The 25,432-nt window shown below is 40.9% G+C and overlaps 1 protein-coding gene across 5 annotated transcripts in view; it reads right to left on the minus strand.

Moving 5' to 3' along the window:
* Window positions 1-11,269, minus strand: part of LOC115156827 (protein FAM110B) — a 43,191-nt gene extending 31,922 nt beyond the window's left edge. The window contains exons 1-2 of one of the 5 annotated variants that reach the window (XM_029704541.1): window positions 11,128-11,269; window positions 10,431-10,478 (exon numbers count right to left, since the gene is read on the minus strand). The gene's annotated coding sequence lies outside the window, so the exon portion shown is untranslated. The remainder of the gene's footprint in view (window positions 1-10,430; window positions 10,479-11,127) is intronic. The other 4 variants (XM_029704542.1, XM_029704546.1, XM_029704540.1 and 1 more) reach the window with 4 other exon arrangements.
* Between the last annotated feature and the right edge of the window lie 14,163 nt (window positions 11,270-25,432).

Consider the following 25,432-nt stretch of genomic DNA (forward strand, 5'->3'; position numbering starts at 1 on the left):
TCCTATAGCTTATCCTCCATCTTCTTTTTAAATTGTGAGCCAACAGGTTTTCAGCGCTTTTATTTCCATGACTGATCAAAACTCATTTTATCGTGCTCTCTGGTCCCTCTGCAGCAGACATATATAGTGAGCAATATGTTTGGAACATCGAATCGCAATACATACAGAATCGTGAGAATCGTAATACACATCGTATGGGCACCTAAGTATCGTGCTAATATCGTTTTGTGAGGTCCCTGGCAATTCGCAGCCCCAGATACAAGGCCTGGCTGTCTCTGTTCAGGCTGTCTCTCAAAAAAAACAGCAGAAACGCAACCTTTTACAGCTGGAGCAGATCTTACTACTCAGCAGGACGCCAAGCAATAAAACAGAATGTTGAACATAAAACATCAGCATCCCAAAAGACCTGCCCCTCTCTTCTGAGGAAGAATATGAACTTTGGGAGAAAAACAAAAAAGGAAAAAAAAAGTGTCTAACTAAGGTTCTCAACCCTCTGGTCCGTTGACCAGCGCCGATCCTTGTGATGTTGCTTAGGGAGCTGACGTTATTTCATCAGCTCTCAAGAACTAGGTTTAATCTCAGCTACAAGGTTGTGAACCAGAGTTTGCCGGTCCCTGGCACAGAAAAGGTTGATAAACACAGGTCCACTCAGCCCCTCGTTGGAATGCTGGTCTTTTACATAATACTCATACTCTCTGCTTTAGTAGTCTGCTGATTCTCAGAGTAATATGATGTAAAGATTCTCATGTGACTTGCAGATTGTTCCAGGTCAGGCATTTGCAGCAGCTGAGAGCTTCACTTCTAAAGATCGCTTCAAGCAAACTAAATGTCATCAAAATCCCGCTCCATCGTGTGAATCAGACTCACCTCCGCTTCGCATATCGCTGGAATGAAGACAAAGCCGGGAGATGTTTCCACGTTTGAGAAAGAAACTCGCCCTGGCTAACCTATTGGATAATCCATCTAGGGCTGGGTTATATGAACAAAAAAGAATATCTTGATTTTTTCAAACTTTCATACTGGGTGATTCACGATATACAGATGAAGTTGGAAGTTTACATACACTTAGGTTGGAGTCATTAAAACTCGTTTTTCAACCACTTCACAAATTTCTTGTTGACAAACTATAGTTTTGGCAAGACGGTTAGGACATCTACACTGCATGACACAAGTCATTTTTCCAACAATTGTTTACAGACAGATTATTTCACGTATAATTCACTGTATCACAATTCCAGTGGGTCAGAAGTTTACATACACTAACAACAGCAAAGGACCTTGTGAAGATGCTGGAGGAAACGGGTACAAAAATATCTATATCCACAGTAAAACGAGTCCTATATTGACATACCCTGAAAGGCCGCTCAGCAAGGAAGAAGCCACTGCTCCAAAACCGCCATAAAAAAGCCAGACTACGGTTTGCAACTGCACATGGGGACAAAGATCGTACTTTTTGGAGAAATGTCCTCTGGTCTGATGAAACAAAAATAGAACTGTTTGGCCATATTGACCATCGTTATGTTTGGAGGAAAAAGGGGGAGGCTTGCAAGCTGAAGAACACCATCCCAACCGTGAAGCACGGGGGTGGCAGCATCATGTTGTGGGGGTGCTTTGCTGCAGGAGGGACTGGTGCACTTCACAAAATAGATGGTATCATGAGGTAGGAAAATTATGTGGATATATTGAAGCAACATCTCAAGACATCAGACAGGAAGTTAAAGCTTGGTCACAAATGGGTCTTCCAAATGGACACTGACTCCAAGCATACTTCCAAAGTTGTGGCAAAACGGCTTAAGGACAACAAAGTCAAGGTATTGGAGTTGCCATCACAAAGCCCTGACCTCAATCCTATAGAAAAGTTGTGGACAGAACTGAAAAAGCGTGTGCGAGCAAGGAGGCCTACAAACATGACTCAGTTACACCAGCTCTGCCATGTGGAATGGGCCAAAATTCACCCATCTTATTGTGGGAAGCTTGTGGAAGGCTACCTGAAACATTTGACCCAAGTTAAACAATTTAAAGGCAATGCTACCAAATACTAATTGAGTATGTAAACTTCTGACCCATTGGGAATGTGATGAAAGAAATAAAAGCTGAAATAAATCCCTCTACTATTATTCTGACATTTCACATTCTTAAAATAAAGTGGTGATCCTAACAGACTAGGATTAAATGTCAGGAATTGTCTAAAACTGAGTTTAAATATATTTGGCTAAGGTGTATGTAAACTTTCAACTTCAACTGTATATCTAGATTTTATGTTCTCTATAAATAAGCTTTGTTATACAACTAAAGGTCAAGTACACTGCATTTCAAACAGTCAACAATAATCTAATGAATTCAGGGCTTCTTCAATTATACCTAGGCTAAATATAAGCCTTCCACAACCATAAGTCTGCCCATGTAAATGCCCTTTTTGTTACAAATTTAACCAGAACCATGCAACCATTCACATCTTGTAGCAGGCATTACATAAAATTAACACAGGTCTCAAACGATCTCTGAAGCACAAGCTCACCTGCTAGGACGTAGCCAGTTAATCTTTATATTTCAAGTTTAGCCAACTTGGATCTATTTGCTAGTTAACAAGGCAGAACAGTTTAATTGTTATGAACACACCCTTCTGTCCTTCTCCAACTGTTTGAACAGCAGGCTAGCTTGTCCACTTTGTTCAGATGTTGAAATCAAGTGGCCTACATTCTTTCTCAGAATGAGTTGCCAAATCCTTTGTGTTTTATAAATATGCAATAAGCATTAAAACTGACTAGGCTTCTTGTACAACAGTCTTTGGCTAAACTGCTACAAGCGGTACGTGGTACCCCAATGTCGTGCGTGACATACTGACCATTCATTTTCCACAATCAGTGTTCATTGATACTCCTGTTTTAGTAGTGTCTACTCTGTGCTCAATTTGAGCAGTTGAGGGTATCTTTAGAAAAGTTAACGCCTCCTCTGTTACAGTAAAATAATGTCTCAATGTGTTTGTGTCCATATGACCAATTCTGTTGGTCAAATTGCGCAAATAGCCAGTGTGTCTGTCCAGAGCTCACTGGCAGGGGAAACTCTTGAGGGTCCATAATATTTTATACAATGTTGCAAGTTTGCTAGCTTAGGGCTGGACAAAGTTGATACAATGTTTCAAGTTCATACATGAAGGGACACAAGTGGCATTTCCCGTATATTTGATGAGGATCTCCAAATTACAAATGTACGGTCCCTTATTAGACGTCCGTGGGTGTTAAAATTAACCGACCGCCTCTCGGTGTCCCCCAGGGTCCAGTCTTCCGGGAAGTCATCAAATTAAGTCTCTAGGACATGTAGTTTCCGCGTTATATATATTATTTTTTTATTTGGGACATTTTTCTGCTGTACCGGAAAATTCCACCAGATGGCGACTGGCTGTATATTGCAAATTGACAAAACATCACCAAATGGACATGGCCATTTCTCGTAAACGGAAAAGACTTTGAAGACTAAACTCGGTGAGCACAGGTTTGGCCAAATGTACTTTTAGCCCAGAAACAAGATGTTGTTGAGGCCTCAACGCTCTTCGAGTTAATGCCCATTTTCTGGGATTAAAGGTTGAAAATGGTAATACAGTGCTAATTTGACCGCTACATGTCAAAGTACATAAACCTACAGTGTAAGGAAAAATAGAACCAGCCATGTATCCAACATCCATTTGATGATGGTTAAACAAAGGTTTTTGTTTTTTTTAAGTTATAGATCAAGTTGCGCGTGTTAACCTGTCTGGGCTAGGGGGCAGTATTTTCACGGCCGGATAAAAAAACGTACCCGATTTAAACTGGTTACTACTCTTTCCCAGAAATGAGAATATGCATATTATTAGTAGATTTGGATAGAAAACACTCTGAAGTTTCTAAAACTGTTTGAATGGTGTCTGAGTATAACAGAACTCATATGGCAGGCAAAAACCTGAGAAAATTCCAAGCAGGAAGTGGCCTGTCTGAGAAATTGTAGTTCTTTCTAGTCCCTTTCGAAACTACAGTATCTCTGGGGTTACGTTGCACTTTCTAAGGCTTCCATTGGCTCTCTAAAGCCTTCAGAAAGCAGATTGAGGCATCTCCTGTCTCTGGGCAGAGTATACTAGCACAGTTTGTCAGTGGTCTGCCTAGTGACAAAGAGATTGGAGATGCGCGGTCCCGCGACCAAGCTATTTTTTCTTTTTCTCTTTGAATGAACACACTATTGTCCGGTTGGAATATTATCGCTATTTTACGAGAAAAATACCATAAAAATTGATTTTAAACAGCATTTGACATGCTTCTAAGTACGGTAAAGGAACATTTAGAATTTTTTTGTCTCAAAATGCGCTCGCGCGCTACCCTTTGGATAGTGACCTGAACGCATGAACAAAACGGAGGTATTTGGACATAACTATGGATTATTTGGAACAAAAACAACATTTCTTGTGGAAGTAGCAGTCCTGGGAGTGCATTCTGACGAAGATCAGCAAAGGTAATACAATTTTTCTAATAGTAATTCTGAGTTTAGTGAGCCCCGAAGTTGGCGGGTGTCAAAATAGCTAGCCGTGATGGCTGAGCTATGTACTCAGAATATTGCAAAATGTGCTTTCGCCGAAAAGCTATTTTAAAATCTGACATAGCGATTGCATAAAGGAGTTCTGTATCTATAATTCTTAAAATAATTGTTATGTATTTTGTAAACGTTTATGGTGAGTAATTTAGTAAATTCACCGGAAGTTTTGGGTGGGAATGCATGTTCTGAACATCACATGCCAATGTAAAAAGCTGTTTTTGGATATAAATATGAACTTGATTGTTATACAATACATGCATGTTTTGTTCAATGTCAAAGGTTAGTGCTTCATTTAGCTGTGTTTTGGGTTTATGTGACATATATGCTTGCTTGGAAAATGGCTGTGTGATTATTTGTGGCTATGTACTCTCCTAACATAATCTAATGTTTTGTTTTCGCTGTAAAGCCTTATTGAAATCGGACAATGTGGTTAGATTAACGAGAGTCTTGTCTTTAAAATTGTGTAAAATAGTCGTATGTTTGAAAAATTTAAATTATTGCATTTCTGAGGTTTTGTATTTCGCGCCACGCTCTTCCACTGGCTGTTGAATAGAGTGGGACGGTGACGTGCCCCCTAGCCCATAGAGGTTAAGGCAGGTTTCGGAGCTCTACGTGATTTTCTGTACGCTCACTCTCTCTCACACACACACACACACACAATGTGGAGTGACACTGTGGGGCTTACAGACACACAGAGCCTGCAATAGTTACCTGCGTTTGAACCATCAAAGAACCGTCAGACCTAGAGCTCTGAAACTTCATAAACCTGTTATAGGGCTTATGTCGGTAGTGCACGGTGAGTTGTGTCGCTCTAGAAGGTTCTCAAGCCGAGAAACAGCTTTGTCCATTTGCAATAACTTCAATTCATTTTTAACGTCGCGAAAATGACGACATTTAGAGAAGTCCCAGAATCACAAGACTAGGTGCATTGATACCTCCTCGGCACATAGAGACGGACCCTAAAGTTTCTGTCCGATAGCCCTTTCAGGGACCCCGTAGCAAAGCCCGGAAAATGTGAATTTTCACACTAATTAAGGTCGCTGGTCGGTCTATAAATTACCTATCGAGACAAAATTCGGGATTCGGGGTCAGTATGTGAGATTGGGAGATTGGTGTCAGTATGTATACGTTTGGTGTCAGTATGATATCTTATTGACTGATGGCTGACCTAATGGCTGTATAATACATCAACATCAACAAGGAACCACTATCACTGCTCGGCCATCCTGAGTTCAGCGAGCCAGTCAATTGGGCATTTCTGCAGTATATTAGAGCATGTCCAATTTGTCATGTTAAATGCCCATTGTAAGACATCGCAAACGGACAGTGTACAATTGTACATTTCCAATGTATTTAATGAGGGATTTAACATCAAATGCACAGGCTGAAATCAACACCAACGAGCGATTGGACAGTGTCCATTACACATATGCTATATTGTCAGTGTGAACATGCTCTTCTGCAAGTTGACAGTGTCCATTGCCAATGTATATCCATAACGACTTCCCATTAGGAAATGGACATGCTGAATCAACATCAACGAGAAATTATTGCTTCCTATGATCAAACATGACAAATAGACCTTCTAGGTTGATTCAGGGCTTAACATAGTGATATATCATTTGGTCAGTATATATGCCATTTGGACATGGTTCACTGACTTTTGGGTTGGGAAGCCGACTTCCTATGACCATATACGGCAAATGGACAAAACATAGGCCTTATGGACAAACTCAATCAAATAAGACAAACGTATGTCCATACGGCTACATATGTATAATTGACAAAAAAGAAAAGGAAAATCTTTTTTTTGTTGTTGAGATTTTGGAAATTTCACCCTTGGGACCAGACTTTGTGACCATTTCACATACAAAAATCTACGGTGGAGCGCACTCGCCACCTTTGGGATTTTTGGAGTATGACACTTGGCATTTGCCATGTTCCACTTGTAATATGTTTTTGATGAACTGCCGTCCATTTGAGTGGTATTTGCGATTGTGTACTTGGTTCTCCCAATGCCAATAAGATGCCATTCATTTTTGTCCATTTCATGGGGGTCTTCCCTTGCCTTGCAGACAGGCCATGCGTAGCCAATGTGATTTATTTTTATCAGGATATTGTTTTTATTTGTTGGCTTTATGTAGGCTATTTTTACAGAGTTGGCAATGGCAATAGAAGTTACTTTTAGATTTGTAGCATTTTCATTTAGATATAATTGTTATTAACCACGACAATGATTTTGAGATAAAGACTTTATTATAGAATAAATGTTCTACGAAAATGTGCATAAGAAAATCATAACTGCCAAGCAAATCAGTAGAAATGGTAAGAAATTGGCAATGGAAAAGGTTGCTGATCCCTGGTTTAGCTTATTACAGGCAACTTTGGGAGCGTAATGGCAGAATCTGCGAAGGCCAGCAGCAGGAGGTGGTTCGGGAACATTTTTTTTTGGTTAGGCGATCTTGATCTCTGGCTCCCTTGAGTTATTTGTGTGTCTTAATTATTTAATCACAGTGTGCTTAAAGCATCAGACAAGCTCAGTGGCTTACATATACAGTAGTTGATTTTATTAAAACACATAGGGTGCGTCTATATATGGAAATATAACCTATGAGTTTTTGACCAGTCGAAAGAACGACTCTGGGGGGGGCACAGCCTAGTCAGTATTCATAACAAAAAGTATCTCTACCTCAGTCACAGGGCACCCCACCCCACGTCCTCTTTCCCTCCCTGTCCCTTAGTTCTCTCTCAGGCAGAGCTGCATGCTGACTACTGTTCATGTTCTGTCTGTCTGACTGACTGCCTGCCTGTGTACTCAACTGTTCCCGCTTCACAGCATCCATTTCCACTGAGCCTCTCTGCTTTGACCATCATGGCATTCCTCAGAAAGCCAGGGCTCCACCATCCCCTGATCCCTGAGCTAGTACCAGTCATGACAGGGACTTAGACTACTGGTCTTTCACTATAGGCAGGCTAATATGGGGTTGAGTATTTAGGCAAATAGTTAGGCTACATATCTGAATATGTCCAAAATGTGTAGGCTTCGGAACATATTTCATGTGAGCTATTGATTTTTTCATGCGCAAGCAAATTTGTAGGCTAGTTTATCATCTTCATGCTTTGTTTTCTTCGTGTAAACTGACAGATATTATGGTGGTCATGTTGAATCATTTTGATGGGATGGAGAGGCAGCAAGCACATTATTTGTGTTAGCATGCACATTGTGTTTTCATCTTGACATTGGCCCTCGCTGCTGGCCATTGCAAAGAGTGTAGGCTAGCCTAAATGATATCCTTTTGCAGGGGGGCAACAAGCATGTAGTGTATTATAGCACAGCGTAGCCTACTACTCTCAACTAGAGGTCGACCGATTATGATTTTTCAACGCCGATACCGATTGGAGGACCAAAAAAAAGCTGATACCGATTAAATCGGACGATTTTTTTTTTTAAATACAAAAATATATGTAATAATGACAATTACGACAATACTGAATGAACACTTATTTTAACTTAATATAATACATAGATTTAATTTATTTAGTCTCAAATAAATAATGAAACTTGCTCAATTTGGTTTAAATAATGCAAAAACACAGTGTTGGAGAAGAAAGTAAAAGTGCAATATGTGCCATGTAAAAAAGCTAACGTTTAGTTCCTTGCTCAGAACATATGAAAGCTGGTGGTTCAATATTCCCAGTTCTTCAATATTCCCAGCTAAGAAGTTTTAGGTTGTCGTTATTATAGGAATTATGACGCGTCGACTATTTCTCTCTATACCATTTGTATTTCATATACCTTTGACTATTGGATGTTCTTATAGGCACTTTAGTATTGCCAGCCTAATCTCAGGAGTTGATAGGCTTGAAGTCATAAACAGCGCTGTGATCAAGCATTGCTAAGAGCTGCTGGCAAACGGAGTAAAGTTTGAATGAATACTTACGAGCCTGCTGCTGCCTACCACCGCTTATGTCAGACAGCTCTATCAAATCAGAATTAATTTAAATATAATAAAGACAGAAATACGAGCCATAGGTCATTAATAGTGTCAAATCCGGAAACTATCATTTCGAAAACAAAACTTTATTCTTTCAGTGAAATACGGAACCTTTCCGTATTTTATCAAACGGGTGGCAACTCTAAGTCTAAATATTGCTGTTACATTGCACAACCTTCAATGTTATGTCATAATTATGTAACATTCTGGCAAATTAGTTCGCAACAAGCCAGGCGGCCCAAACTGTTGCATATACCCTGACTCTGCGTGCAATGAACGCAAGAGAAGTGACAATTTCCCTAGTTAATATTGCCTGCTAACATGAATTTATTTTAACCAAATATGCAGGTTTAAAAAATCTATACTTCTGTGTATTGATTTTAAGAAAGGCATTGATGTTTATAGTTAGGTATATTCGTGCAATGATTGTGCTTTTGTTAAATCACCCGTTTGGTGAAGTAGGCTGTGATTCGATGAGAAATTAACAGGCACCGCATTGATTATATGCAACGCAGGACAAGCTAGTTAACCTAGTAATATCATCAACCATGTGTAGTTAACTAGTGATTATGTTTAGATTGATAGTTTTTTTTATAAGACAAGTTTAATGCTAGCTAGCAACTTACCTTGGATCCTCGCTGCACTCGCGTAACAGGTGGTCAGCCTGCCACGCCGTTTCCTTGTGGACTGCAATGTAATCGGCATTCAAAAATGCCGATTACCGATTGTTATGAAATCTTGAAATCAACCTCTACTCTCAACTTCATATCCATTGTTGTGGGAATAGTGGGATAAATATAATTTTACCACTGTGATCCCGAACATCATTGACCTGGCATTGATCTCGAGGCCCATATGTTAGAGATCTGGTTTTGGACCCAGAACACAACACTGCAGTCTTTTCTCTCTCTGTCTCAAACAAAGGCATGGTGTCTGTGCCAGTCATGACCGTAACAAACCGTATTCTTCACTGTTCAGCGTTCCTCACAGCTAACACGTTTTTGTGAGAAACACTAGAATCAACAGCTGTGGTTGTCTTGACTGTGCCAGCCTGGGTGTGTGTTTGGTCAAGCCAAAAAGGGGAAGAGTTTATCGGTGAGAGACTGGGAAGTGTTTAATCTTAATGTGATCAACAGGGGAATTCAAATTGGTTAATTACACATCAGGGATGGAATGTGTTGACGTTGTCATAAAGTGTTGCTTCGAGTTGGTAAACTACATACACAGTCAGGGTTTTAGCCTAAATGTTTAGCTATTGATGTTATGCAATATGCATCACAACAGTGTCCAGCTTTAAAACGATAAGGCCTGGGCCAAATGCATCTGTTTATGACCACTTGCTTCACGTCGCTGGTCTCTGTTATGAACCTGTTATGCGTGTATCATGCTTCACATACTGTCATTAGGCTACTTATTCTGTCAAACTAAGTCATGTTTATGACTTATGCAGGCAGTATGATGGAACATCCAAATAATGGGTTCCTGCTAAAGTCATCCAAGCCTAATGCCTTTCCCTCGTTTTGTCATGACCATCTATTCACACTGACACTTACCAAAATAATTTTACCACCCCATCCTCCCAACGAACACACCGACACAGACACACACTCCAATCTCAATATTCATAAACCTGTTGTGTGTAGCTGTGTACCAGGCTCTGTAGATCAAATGATTCAGACAGAGTTTAAGGGCCCAGCAGCTATTCACTGTGAAGTGTGAGGAGTGGGTATACAGACAGGTGCACTAACGGATATGACATGTCAAACAGAACAAGTGAACATGGTAGCCTATATTTACTCGTTACTATATGCATTCCATGCTACAGGCCTAATGCTAATATAATATTACCTTCAAGAATAATCAATGCAAACTTACACTTGCTCTTCATTTCCCACTTATCTCATGATGACACAGTGTCTCAGCCTAAAAACGCAGACAAACCAGACAAACACCACAATAATATCTCAGAGGAGCCATAACATTGCCATGTACCCAGTGGACTGGCAAGTCCAAGTGTTCTTGCTTGTTAGTGGGCAATTACTCGAATTATGTCACATCTCATAACCCCATACAATAACGATGCCGACTCTGCAATCCCCCCCCAGCGCTCGAGCCACCCAAACCATCATCATGACAAAATGTTAAAACCTCAAGGAGCGACATTGAGGTTTAGGAGCATAGTTTCATTGTGACCTGCTGCTTCAGGCTGGTGCACAATGCAAAGATGCAACGTTGTATCACCAGTTTAGCTAAATGACAGCCACCTGTATGGTGCAATGTGAGCCAAAAAAACAACCCGAGTCGGCTACGTACGAACGTTGGCTCGTGATTGCATGGCAGTTGAAACACGACGTCGCACACTTTTAACATTTTCATTCAGACTGACCTTTTCATATTTCTGTCGTAAAAATGTAAGTGACTAGCCGACATCATTAAAACAGCCGTGTTGATGTATAGCCTACGTTGGTGGATAATTCTGGGGAAAATAACGACTGGACCTAAGCATGTATGTCTACGTCAGTCAGTGCGGAAGATATAATCGTAGCAGGTAAACCATAGGTAAAACACTTACCTTGATACCCAGCGGAGGAAAACAAAAGATGCTGCGGTATCTTACCGTTAGACGGAATGTGTGGGGATGGCCTCAAAGCTTCAAGAGAAACGCCAAACAAGCTCATTCAATGCAATCTACAAGCGACTGTACAGTCTGTATCCCTGCGCCATGGAAGTGGGGGGGGGGGTGCTAGGACAATATTCCGAGTTGTCTTGCATATAAATCATCAAAGAATGATTAAAACTCTTATTCCTACATTATTTCGTGTTCATATTGATGGATTGTTAACGATAAATGATTGTGTTTGAGATTCGAGAATATGATCTATTCTCAGTCGATCTGTGCACCCCTACCATCGTATATGATGTGTTCCATTTTCTCTTAAAAGATACACCTCCTTTTTATGAACGCAAGGCACAGTTAGATCCATAGAAATAGAATGAATAGAACGGCCTTGGAACCTCTAACCCTGAGCCTTCGCTAAACCCCGCTTCACAATGTTGGGCAACCAATCGCAGCGCTCCAATGGATCGAGTCAGACACCTCGGTCAAGCTCACGTTTACATCGTGAGGGCTTTGGCAAGTTTAAATGGCTAAATAATTGAACACTGCACCAGGAGTACTTACTACTGTGACTCCTGAAATGCAGCCTGTTGATGAAATATTTTTCTAATATGAAATTATACTTTTGTTATTGTTTGCTAGCTCAGTCTCACTAACCACTTAAAATACCTTGTTTTCTCAAAATGTGTGTTAGCTAGCTAACTTAGCAATGTTATGATTAAAACTCCCATCTGCTGTTGACATCAGCATACGATTTGAGAGCACTAGTTAGCTCCAAAAGTGGTTATAGCTTTGAATGCATGCTGACCAGTGGCGACCCGCAGGTAGGGCAGAGAGAGCCCCATCTGTTTTGAGCCCCACCTGTTTAGCTAAAAAAAAAAAAATGTTGCCTGTATTGCATGTTATTTTGGCATTAATATTTGTCACATATCAGTTTGAAAACAATGTAAATATATATATATAAATATACATTTAGTTAATAAAGCCGCATACAAACTTGGACTCTTTTTTGCTTTCTCGATTAAGGCAGCTCTAAAATGCAGGTGTTTCAGCCTAGCTCAGTGCTTTCTGTGCTGGTGGGGCAGCCAGGGGAAAACACGGAGCGTTGGGGTTGGTAATGTTTTTTAGTTGCTCCGTGATTGGCTCAGTGTTCTGTCACTCACGAGGGCACTACGTCGCTGCAGTGAGCTCTACAGGTAGAGCTAGAAAATTCAAGCCCCTTGGGTGCTGCCATAGAGTTACATTAGAAGTTCCCATCCAAGAAGGCTCAAGGTCATTGGCAACACATACAATTACGTCAAATCACATTATATCTACAGTAGCTTTGATTGGACTGGTTAGAGTGCTGGGCCATTAACCAAAAGGTTGCTGGATCAAATCCCAGAACTGAGAAGGTAAAAATCTGTCGTTCTGCCCCTGAGCAAGGCAGTTAACCCACTGTTCCTGGGGCACTGTGGATGTTGATTAAGGCAGCCCCCTGCACCTCTCTGATTCAGAGGGGTTGGGTTAAATGGGGAAGACACATTTCAGTTGGAGGCATTGTACAACTGACTAGGTATCCCCCATTCCCTTTTAAAATCTTAGCTAGACAAGCAGTCCTCATCATAAATCAAGTCGACAATCCTTGTCATATGAAAATGAATAATGAATAGAAATTATAGATAAAACGTATCGGTGCTCATCGGCCATTAGACATAAACATTACACAACAAGTTGGAAATTGCAAATTTAACAATGAGTGGTTTGGAAGGAATCAGTGGCTAACTGCAAGCATTGCAAAGCAATCACTAGCCTGCTATTCAGTGGAGTGGGTGTTTGGTCCAAGTCTGGGTTTAAGGGTCTCTTTTCCAAGCTTAAAAATGACAAACATTCAACATTGGCCATGCTGTCAATCCAGCATGACTTCTGCCATGTTCAAAACAACAAAACTCAGAACTGGGAAATCTTAGACTTCTGAGACCTCGGGAAAAAATGAGCTCTGACTGGGAAAATACGTTTTGAACAGTCATCCAACTCGGAATTACAATTAGGGAACTCGGGCCTCTTTCTAGAGCTCTGACCTGAAGATCCCTGATGTCATCATGATTCGACCTTGTTGTTTTCCTGAGTTCCCAGTTGTCTTGATAGCACCATACATCCAGAGAATGCCAGACTTTAGTAGCTGTTAGTAGCCCATGTGCCTCACCCTAATAATTTGGTCCCTTTTCCCCGCATAATTTAGCCTACTGTTCAAACTTGGTGGTGCACATGTAGCTTATAGCCTGTTTTAGAGAAATGTCATCATCATGTTTTGTAAGAGCTTTCATTGTCTGCTTATATGCCCCCTTTATTTATCCTGATACTTTCAGAAAGACCCATGCTCTGAATTCTGTCGTTGTATATTTCAAAAGTGCTGAACAAATAGTTATATTGTCAACGTCCGTTCTAGCTCGCCCATTAATGTTTTCATCAAAATTACTGATTTCTTGTTATCCGCTCCCTTATGCCATAGTTTGTACATCTCAATTGTCAGTAGAAACCACATTTGTTTAATGTCAGCCATATCAGCTATGTTTTTTTTAAAGTCAGTAAATGAGTCTGAATTAACTGTTTCGCTGCCAGACAAGGCTCCGCTGATAGCCAGGTGTAACAGTAGTAACGTGTTGGGACTGTTGTTGGGACAGCTTTATGTAGACCCTAACAGTTTGTGTCACTCTTACAGTGCAATGAATGTATTGTTTAGTGTTATGTTGTGTAGTTTTTTTTTGCCCCACCAAGATTTACATGCTAAAATAGCCACTGATGCTGACAGTGAATTCATAGTCATTCTATGAATGTACACTACAAAATTTTACCAGGTTCCTGTGAAGCAATTTTAATGACAGTTCAACACAACATACCCAAGGGTTTCCTGATTAGCAAGGGGTAGTCTGTGTTTAGTTTAATTGTGTATTAGAAGCACAGCTTGAGATAATTGTGAAGGGTTTTCTCCACTAGTTAGAATGGGGAATTGGGCTTCCTGGGAAAATGTTGTCGAAGGTTGCAACAGTAACTAAAGGGGTGGGGCTTAGTGAAGGGTCAACTCATGGGTACACTCGCTATGGCTACCTGGTATTGTGATGCAATAATTTCCCATGGTAATGTAGAATGCTTATTCAAATGATGTTAACTGATGTGAAATTGAATGGTTTTTTTTAACAAATCACAGCACATATTGGTTGGGTACACTTTCTGCTTTTACTTCCTGCTTTGCTCCTATAAGTACACTTGCAAACGCTGCCAGTCCACCCATTATGCCATCATTGACTTGAATGTGGAGGCCCCTTCTATCCATTTTATTTCTATGGGCAAATCATGCTGGCCTGGTATGCACATTAATCAGAGCATTAAAGTAACTGTCCAGTGTTTCCAGATTTCTATTAAATATGAGTGATTACAATTTAATTACAATGAGTGAAATAGTTTTCCTTCTAAAAATTATTAAGTATATTAAAAAGCTGTTTTTCTGTGTTTAAATGATTGGGGTGTACCCTAAAAACAGAATGGTGTGGGCATATAATGGTCGTTAAAAATATTAACGCAAGTCGACCTCTGATTAGCCAGCTGGATGACATCATCCTCTATGAGGAGATAGCAAGCAGTCTGTTCGAGATAGGTGGGGTTTATGAAGTGTTTTTCTCCATTTTATGCTTTGGCTACAAATACGATTATAGGACGAGTCAACAACATTATTTGTGTATGAGTTAACAGTATATTAACTTTTAAAAGTGTGATTTTCAGTAGGCAGTTACTTTAATAGAGGAAGTAAAAAAATAAAGAAATATATATATATATTTGACACTATCATTTAATGGTTCAGTTAACCTTTTCCCTAACCATATCCCAGTGATCCTCAGGCATTGGCATATACATTACTTTGCACATAAATTATTCTCTCCATCTCATGCTAAATTGAATTCATTAGGGAGCATGATCCAATCTGTGCCTTGAATTGAAAGAAGTACCTTGTGATTTGCCTTTGTGTGGTGTGCATTTTAACAAGATATGATAATGTCAGTGTCAGTCGGTGCCGTTTAAGATTAGGGGGGACAATTTTGTATTTTTTTTATGAGCATGGCCTTATTTCTATTACAGCAGAGGTGTCAAACTCACTCCACACAGGGCCGAGTGTCTGCAGGTTTTTGGTTTTTAGTTTCAAAGCCCTAGACAACCAGGTGAGGGGAGTTCCTTACTAATTAGTGACCTTAATTTATCATTCAAGTACTAGAGAGGAGAGAAAATCCACTGAAACTCGGCCCTTGGTGGAATGAGTTTGACAAGTATTATAGCAAACTGGAGGACTGTCATTCATATTCCATTCTAGCCTACAAATGAAAGTTTATATCGTAGGTGCACAGGTCTAGAGACAAATTGGAGTAATCAAGGTGAAAGACAGTGACACATTAAACACCACCTTGCAAACTCTTGCCTGCGTCTAGATGATTTGGGGTGTATTCATTAGTCCAAACAGTTGCAAAACTTTTTGTTTAGCAACTAAAACAAGTTTATTTTGGACAAATTCAGGTAGGTCCATCCCTGTTTGGTTCCGTTTAAGAAATATTTTGCAACATATTCGGCAGAATGAATACACCCTTGATCACCCACACACACAGTTCACTTTCATAGCAGCCACATATAGCATCATCATTTTGCTTGTTGTATAATTCCTTCTCACATCTACGCGCTCTCCTCCTTTCACCATTTCCCTTCGTTTGTGGACTTTCAGTGCACAACAGCCGTCTGTGACTAGGCTCAAAACCCTATCCAAGCCAAACCTTCATAATATAAACGCTAACCGCTAGCCTACATCATTGTCACCATATTAGCTAACATTGTGGCGCCAGGGTAGCTTAGTGGTTAGAGCGATGGACTAGTAACCGAAAGGTTGTGAGATCGAATCCCCGAGCTGACAAGGCACAAATCTGTCGTTCTGCCCCTGAACAAGGCTGTTAACCTACTGTTCCTAGGCTGTCATTGAAAATAAGAATTTGTTCTTAACTGACTTGCCAAGGTAAATAAAATGTAATAGTCAACAAACTATAACTAACACATTAGGAAACCCACAATCTAATCCATGTGTACAATGACACAGTCTACAGCAAGCAGTTTAATAAATTAATCAAACTGAAGTGTACCTTGACTTGGTAGAGTTGTGATGGTGAATAGCCTTAGCCAGCTAGCTAACATAACTAGCATTCCTCTCCTGTTGAGTAGGCTGTATTAGCTAAGTAGAATTAACAAAATATAGCTAACTCTCACTTTGCTGCTTCTCTTAAATTTTTTAAAACCTATTGTCTTTCGCTCTCTTTGAGTCAACAACTCACCACACTTTATGCAAAGCAGTACTAGCTAGCTGTAGCTTATGCATTCAGTACTATATTCATTCTCTGATCATTTGATTGGATGGACAACATGTCAGTTCATGTTACAAGAGCTCTGATAGGTTGGAAGACGTCCTCCGGAAGTTGTCATAATTACTGTGTAAGTCAATGGAAGGGGTGAGAACCATAACGTCCTAGGTTTTGTATTGAAGTTAATGTACACAGAGGACAGAAAATAGCTGTCCCATGGCTGTACCATGGTGCTACCCTAGATGGTGCTGTTGAGGCTACTGTAGACCTTCATTGCAAAACAATGTGTTTTAATCAGCTATTTGGTGACATGTGAATGAATATATGTTTAGTATAGTTTTATCTAAAAAGTGAAATCCTCAAATTATATCACTGTGAATACAAGCAGACTCATTTGAAAACTCTTAAGAGTCTGGTTTCCTTGTCATTTAGACATGCCAATCACAGATTGGTACAAATTACCTATTTTTGTCTCAGGGGCCTCAGTAAACATCCCATCTGCCTTTTCACCAGCCTCTTTGATGTTAATTGCTGCAGGATTTATGGAGATGCAACAGGATTACAGCTCCTTTATTCCCCCTCTCACTAAAGGGATCTTCAGAAACACATGGCGGTAAGCTCTGTTCCACTGTCACACAAATAACCATATAGGACGCCCTCCCCTGTGTATCCCATGCCAGGCCTGCTGGAACCCTACCAGTGCCAGGCTTGTCCTACAATGGCATCAGCTCCCTCTGAGCTGAGGGGGATGAGTACCATGGGCACAGACACTCCAGGGGTTGCCATGACTGCGTGGGGGGCGGGGGTATTGTTGGGAGACTGTCAGAGTGAGGAACAATGAAAATTGAAACGTATTAAACAATGCTTGGACTGAAATCAACAAAAGGATCTTACTGGATTTTCAGACTCAATGAGCCGTTCCTTTGACGGGGATATCCTTAGATGCTTCTCTGACAGAGGACATCTCAGGACAGACATTGAGGCTTTTGGTATTGAATATCTAATATAATGGGAAAGGGTGTCAGATACTATTTTCTCATTCTGCATCTCAATTCACAACATATTCTGTATCTTATAGTGCACTACTTTTGACCAGAGTTACATTAGAGCTCTCTATTGAATTATTTGGGCAACAAGGTGTTATGTGAGGTTTGATGTCCATCTGGAGAAATGGGAACAATAGATCAACAGGAAGTGGGCCAACCACATCTGATGACTTACAGGTGCATGACAAAGAGTCAGGACATTTAAGGTGGTACCATAACACCACTGATTCTCCCACAAAACACAGCAAGAGAGCAAGGCATTGACAATAACTGCTTCTCTCAGACATACAGTATAATGTCCAGTATGATGTCCGGTATAATGTCAAGGGTTTGCACTCAAAAAAATAATGAATCAATCATAAAGAGATCATAAATTGGATGTCAAAGGACCTTTAATACGTCAAGCATCAACAGTTTGCCTGGTATCACATCCCTTCAGTACAACACCTCAGAGACCAGACAGTGAGATCACCCCCTGCAACGCTACTATCTCACCTCCCTCACATGTGACTGCTGGCATTACCAGGTCTGACCTAGGCTTTGTCACAAAGCACCCAGGGTGTTATTGTAATCATTGTGACCAGCTGCTGTGTGGGATAAAGAGGGGGTGGACGGGTACGTGTGGGGGAGTGGAACCCTTTGAGAAAAAGTCAAAGATTGTGTGGAATTTAATCAGAAGTGAGCCCCCGCACAACCACCCCGTTGGTCTCATTGTCCTCCTTGTCAGGAGGAGGGTCTTGAAAATCAATCCCGCTGGCATGCTGCCATGTCTAGCCCGTGACTGTGCAGTGATTAGAGAGAGAGGGATAGCGTGAGGGAGAGATGGTGAATGTGAGGGATGGAGAGAGAGAGGTGGAGAGAGATAAAGGGAGGGAGAGTTGGAGAAAGAGAGAGGATGAGGTGTAGAGACAGAGGGAGAGAAAGAGAGAGAGAGAGAGACATGGGTGGTGGGGGTTTCTCCAATTACATTGAATGAACTACAGGACAGAAATAGAAACCCTCCAACCAAAAAAGGCCTGTTGTGTTGATGCTATCCTCAATGAAATGATAAAATATACAGACCACAAATTCCAATTGGCTATACTTAAACTCTTTAACATCATCCTTAGATCTGGTATCTTCCCCAATATTTGGAACCTAGGACTGATCACCCCAATCCACAAAAGTGGAGACAAATTTGACCCCAACAATATGTGGGATATGTGTCAACAGCAACCTTGGGGAAATCCTCTGCATTATCATTAACAGCAGACTAGTACATTTCTTCAGTGAAAACAATGTACTGAGCAAATGTCAAATTGGCTTTTTACCAAAGTACTGTACGACAGACCACGTATTCATCCTGCACACCCTAATTGACCCATAAACAAACCAAAAAAAGGCAAAGTCTTTGTTGATTTCAAAAAAGCTTTTCACTCAATTTTCATTGAGGGACAGCTATACAAATTGATGGAAAGTGGTGTTGGGGGAAAAACATAAGACATTATAAAATCCATGTACACAAACAACAAGTGTGCGGTTAAAATTGGCAAAAAACACACACATTTCTTTCCATGGGGCCATGGGGTGAGACAGTGATAAAGCTTAAGCCCCACCCTCTACAGCATATATCAACCCTACTAGAATCTGAAGTCAAATCTACTGTTTGCTGATGATATGGTGCTTCTGTCCCCAACCAAGGAGGGCCTACAGCAGCACCTAGATCTTCTGCACAGATTCTGTCAGATGTGGGCCCTGACAGTAAATCTCAGTAAAACAAAAATAATGGTGTTCTAAAAAAGGTCCAGTTGCCAGGACCACAAATACAAATTACATCTAGACGCTATTGCCCTAGAGCACACAAAAAACGATACATACACGACCGTTCAAAAGTTTGCGGTCACTTAGAAATCTCATTGTTTTTGAAAGAAAAGCAATTTTTTTAAATCCATTAAAATAACATAAAATTGTTCAGAAATACAGTGTAGTCATTGTTAATGTTGTAAATGACTATTGTAGCTGGAAACGGCAGATTTTTTATGGAATAGGCCCATTATCAGCAACCATCACTCCTGTGTACCAATGGCACGTTGTGTTAGCTAATCCAAGTTTATCATTTTAAAATGCTAATTTATCATTAGAAAACCCATTTGCAATTATGTTAGCACGGCTGAAAATTGTTGTTCTGATTAAAGAAGCAATAAAACTGGCCTTCTTTAGACTAGTTGAGTATCTAGAGCATCAGCATTTGTGGGTTCGATTACAGGCTCAAAATGGCCAGAAACAAAGAACTTTCTTCTGAAACTTGTCATTCTATTCTTGTTCTGAGAAATGAAGGCTATTCCATGTGAGAAATTGCCAAGAAACTGAAGATCTTGTACAACGCTGTGAACTACTCCCTTTACAGAACAGCGCGAACTGGCTCTAACCAGAATAGAAAGAGGAGTGGGAGGCCCCGGTGCACAACTGAGCAAGAGGACAAGTATATATATTTTTTTATTTAACCTTTGTTTAACTAGGCAAGTCAGTTAAGAAAAAATTCTTATTTACAATGATTGCCTAGAAACAGTGGGTTAACTGCCTTGTTCAGAACGACAGATTTTGTCAGCTCGGGGATTCGATCTAGCAACCTTTCGGTTACTGGCCCAACACTTTAACCACTAGGCTCCCTGACGCCCCATATTAGAGTGTCTAGTTTGAGAAACAGACACCTCACAAGTCCTCAACTGGCAGCTTCATGAAATAGTACCCGCAAAACACCAGTCTCAACGTCAACAGTGACAGGGCGACTCCGGGATGCTGGCCTTCTAGGCAGAATTGCAAAGAAAAAGCCATATCTCAGACTGGCCAATAAAAATAAAATATTAAGATGGGCAAAAGAACACAGACACTGGACAGAGAATACCTGTCCACTGTCACCAACCCACACTTAAGATAAGCTTTGACTATATACAGACTAAGTGAGCATAGCCTTGCTATTGAGAAAGGCCGTCATAAGCAGACCTGGTTCTCAAGAGAAAACAGGCTATGTGCACACTGCCCACAAAATGAGGTGGAAAGTGAGCTGCACTTCCTAACCTCCTGCGAAATGTATGACCATATTAGAGACATATATTTCCCTCAGATTACACAGACCCACAAAGAATTTGAAAACAAGCCCAATTTTGATAAACTCCCATATCTATTGGGTGAAATACCACAGTGTGCCATCACAGCAGCAAGATATGTGACCTGTTGCCACAAGAAAAGGGCAACCAGTGAAGAACAAACACCATTGTAAATACAACCCCTATTTATGTTTATTTATTTTCCCTGAAATGTTTTTATTCTTTTGGAACTTTTGTGGGTGCAATGTTTACAGTACATTTTTATTGTTTATTTCACGTTTGTTTATTATCTACATATGTTTCCCATGCCAATAAAGCCCTTAAATTGAAATTGTATTGCATTGAAAAAGGGATGGATGGATGAGAGAGAGAGATGGCTGCAGTTACTGTCTATTAACACTGTTTTATCTATTAACGGATAAGTCAGGCAGCCTATTGTCTGTCTACAGACTTGATTAGACAGCAGGGTATTTAAGGAAAGGCGGGTGCTCTCATCTCTTTTAGACAAATCACAGAGATGGTCTAAAATGTTGCATAAACTGAAAATAATTAGATATGCATTTGTCTTGGTTTACATCACCAACACAAATGCCTCATTGATCCTATAGACTGCAGTTGAGCGCAAGGAATGGCGACATCTAGGATTCTGATCTTGTGGCCTCGTCTTGTGCTTGTGGTTTGGGTGTCAGATCACATTCATTGCATAGTATGGCTCTCACAAATCATGTTCTCCCAGTGCCTATAAGCGGACTTAATAAAGAGAGATCACAATTTTGATGAAATTAATATTTGTTCAAACAATAGACATACTGTAGCAGCTACAGATCTAAATCCCTTATCTTCTAATATCGTAGCATGACTCACTGTGTTATTGGATGTTGTGAAAGCAGACAATATACTGTACAGACAGGAAGTCCAATAGTATCAACACAATATCTAATTTAATTTAGATTTCCCCTCGTAGCCATTCAGCGTAGAGCCCTGTTTATTCATTTTGGTAAGGGAGATGTAAAGGAATGGGGAATGTGTCGAGATTCATTACAGTAAGTACATGCACTGGGCTGAAAGGGAGGGCTGTTTTCCACCCAATACACTGTTACTTAGCAATGACACAACCAGGCTGGAACACCAGTGTTATTGTCATGACATTGTTACTCTTTTTCAATTTTTCTCTCTGCATTGTTGGAAAAGCCCCATAAGTAAGCATTTATTTTACTGTTAGTCAACACCTGTTGTTTACGAAGCATGGGACAAATACACTTTGTTTTGATTTGATTTGATTTGATTTGACAGCCACATACCCAAAAAAAGGCCAAACATTATTCTGATCAAGGAAAAAAAAACATGTCACATGATGTTAGAAATATGTAACATGGGTGTTAGGGGGACATGAAAGACACTTGAGCATAATTGACAGGTTCAAATGAAGAGGATGTATTTTCAAGGATACTCCATTGAGGCTTACACAACAAATAATGAATTCAACTAATTGAAGTTGGTCAGTGACCATATTGATATCAGGATTAATCTATTCTAAACGTCAGAGCCGAGGGGTCTGAGTGTAGACCAACACGGTTGAGTGAGTTTTCCCGTATGGATTGGCCCAAAGCACGTGTTGTTGGTTCATTGAACACTAATATGGAGAGCAGGCATTGTCAGATTAAGTCTGCATTCAGGAATGCAGTGAGATATACAACAAAAACAATATCAGACACCATTTAAACCGACGCATAAACCTTAGTTAGTTAGGAACCTCAATCTATTTTTTTTTAAATCTGGAAATGTTATTGAGTGACGTCACTTCATCCAGGTGTGGGGTTTACTGTATGTTGTGAAAGGTGTGTTCCTTATGTTAGATGTTGTTTCAGTTTTCCCTGGCAAAGCAGTTCATCCGTGCAGTCTGAACGTGTTTAAAAGCCCTGAAACTATGGTGGTTATAGGGGCAATTAGATAACAGTGATCGCACCACCATTAGCTGTCAATCGTCGTACTACAGTAGATTAACTACAGTGTGTGGTACATTCTTGGCCCCATTCACAATCCGGTAAGTCCTTTTCCATGGAAGACGGGCCCAGGTTCGTTTTGCCGGCGGATAATTGAACTCAATGGCAAACCTTGTTAAAAAGGCTGAGGTCCGTTTTCATCCGAAACGTGGAAACAACAACGCATGATAAATGATGTCACCGTCACTACCGTCACCTCTACAATAAGCTGTTTATGTTGTTGCAAAAGCTGTGAAGAAGTCGTTTTTTACTGTGTATTTTTGAGGAGATGTCTCACTCAGTCTCACATGAGTTGGATGGAGGAGGTCTTTTGTGATAATGCCAGAAAAGACAGTGTTTGGAGGATATATAAGCACAGGTGTTGTTAGGCCCGAGACTATTGACATATTTTCCTTAAAAATGTTATTTTGATGAATTTATTCATATTATTTAATCCTTCCATGAGATATAGTCTCGCAACAAATGTAGGACTCCTACCCAAGCCAGCTGGTCGTTCATTCTATTGGTTCGGTTGCCAGAGACGCAACCCAGTTGTTAAGTCTTTTTGTTCTAAAGCTATGGACGCGACCCAGTCGTTTGTTCTAAATGTTCTGTTGCCATGATGGCTGGCAACGTTCTTATCCCTTGCTTGCTAGCTAGCCAATTTTGGCTAAGCCAGTCATGTGAAACTGTGCAGCCAGAATAACAGTAAAGTATCTGCATTTGCGTTTGTGTAAGATGTTTTCTAGTTATTGTTTTGGGTACATCCATAACAATGAGCTAATGATGTGCGCTTTCGCCTGACATAGAACATTTGCTCTCTTGCCAGGCCACTGTTCCGAAGACATAGCCAACTACACAGCTAACACAATCACTTCTAACTGAAGCTGGAATGACAGCAAACTAACTGCATTTTCTATTGACATTTCTTTGTATATATCCATAAAAATGATGCTGATTAATGATTTTGACTGGCTGAGAAAAGCTGCCAGCCTGTCTGTCTTGTCCTGACTCTCGACACGTTCAACACTGAAGTGGTCCAATGAAGAGGACGCTAAACTACAGGACTGTTTCTCTAGCACAGACTGGAAAATGTTCCAGGATTCATTCGATAACATTGAGGAGTTTACCACATCAATCACCAGCTTTAGTAGTTAATAAGTGCATCGACGACAACGTCCCCACAGTGACTGTACGCACATACCCTAACCAGAAGCCATGGATTACAAGCAACATACGCACTGAGCTAAAGGTTAGAGCTGCCGCTTTCAAGTAGCGGGACACTAATCCAGATGCTTATAAGAAATCCCGTTACACCTCCGACAAGCCATCAAACAGGCAAAAGGTCAATACAGGACTGAGATTGAATCCTCTGACGCTTGACAGATGTGGCAGGGCTTGCAAACTATCATGGATTACAAAGAGAAACCCAGCCACAAGCTGCCCAGCGACGTGAGCCTACCAGACGAGCTAAATGCCTTCTACGCTCGCTTCGAGGCAAGCAACACTGAACCATGCATGGGAGCATCAGATGTTCTGGATGACTGTGTGATCTCACTTTCCATAGCCAATGTGAGTAAGGCCTTTAAACAGGTTAACATTCACAGGAATGCGGGGCCAGACAGAATACCAGGACGTGTACTCAGAGCTTGCACTGACCAGCTGATGAGTGTCTTCACTGACATTTTCAACCTAATCCTGACCTGGTCTGTAATACCAAGCAGACCACCATAGTCCCGGTGCCCAAGAATGCCAAGGTAACCTACCTAAATGCCTTTTGCCTTCAACACTCACATCTATAGCCATAAAATGCTTTGAAATCTGGTCATGGCTCACATCAACAACATTATCCCAGACTCCCTGGACCCACACCAATTCGAATACCGCCCCAATAGATGACACAATCGTTATTGCACTCCACACTTCCCTCACCCATCTGGAGAAAAGGAATACCTATGTAAGTCTGTTCATTGACTACAGCTCAGCATTCAACACCATAGTCCCCTCTAAGCTCATCACCAAGCTCAGGACCCTGGGACTGAACGCCTTCCTCTGCAACTGGATCCTGGACTTTATGGCAGGCCGCCCACAGGCAGTGAGGATAGGCAGCAACAGATCCGCCACGCTGACCATCAACACGGGGGCCCCTCAGGAGTGTGTGCTTAGTCCCCTCCTGTATTCCCTGTTCACCCAAGACTGTGTGACTGCGCACGACTCCAACACCACCATCAAATTTGCTGACGACACGACCTGGTAAGACGGCATGACTGCGGCTCTTCCCCCCTTAAGAGATTAACAAATTTGGCATGGGCCCTCAGATCCTCAAAAAGTTTTACAGCTGCAACATTGAGAGCATCTTAACTGGCTGCATCACCGCTTGGTACAGCAACTGCAAGACACCCGACCGCAAGGGGCTACAGTGGGTGGTGAGTACGGCCAAGTACATCACTGAGCCCAGCTCCCTGCCATCCAAGTCCTCTATAACAAGCCGTTTCAGAGGAAGGCGCAACCTGCTACTGCACAGCAAGCGGTGCCAGTGCACAAAGTGTGGAACCAACAGGCTCTTGAACAGCTTCTACCCCAAGCCATAAGCCTGCTAAATAGCTAATCAAATGGCTACCTGAACTACCTGCATCAACCCTTTTTTGAACTACCTCTCTTGCACTGACTATGCACACAAACTCACACATGCAGTACTTAAATCAAAATCTAAATGAAATCAAATGTATTTATATAGCCCTTCTTACATCAGCTGATATCTCAAAGTGCTGTACAGA

The sequence above is a fragment of the Salmo trutta genome, chromosome 21 (genome assembly GCF_901001165.1).
Source record: "Salmo trutta chromosome 21, fSalTru1.1, whole genome shotgun sequence".
Classification (NCBI taxonomy): Eukaryota; Metazoa; Chordata; class Actinopteri; order Salmoniformes; family Salmonidae; genus Salmo; species Salmo trutta.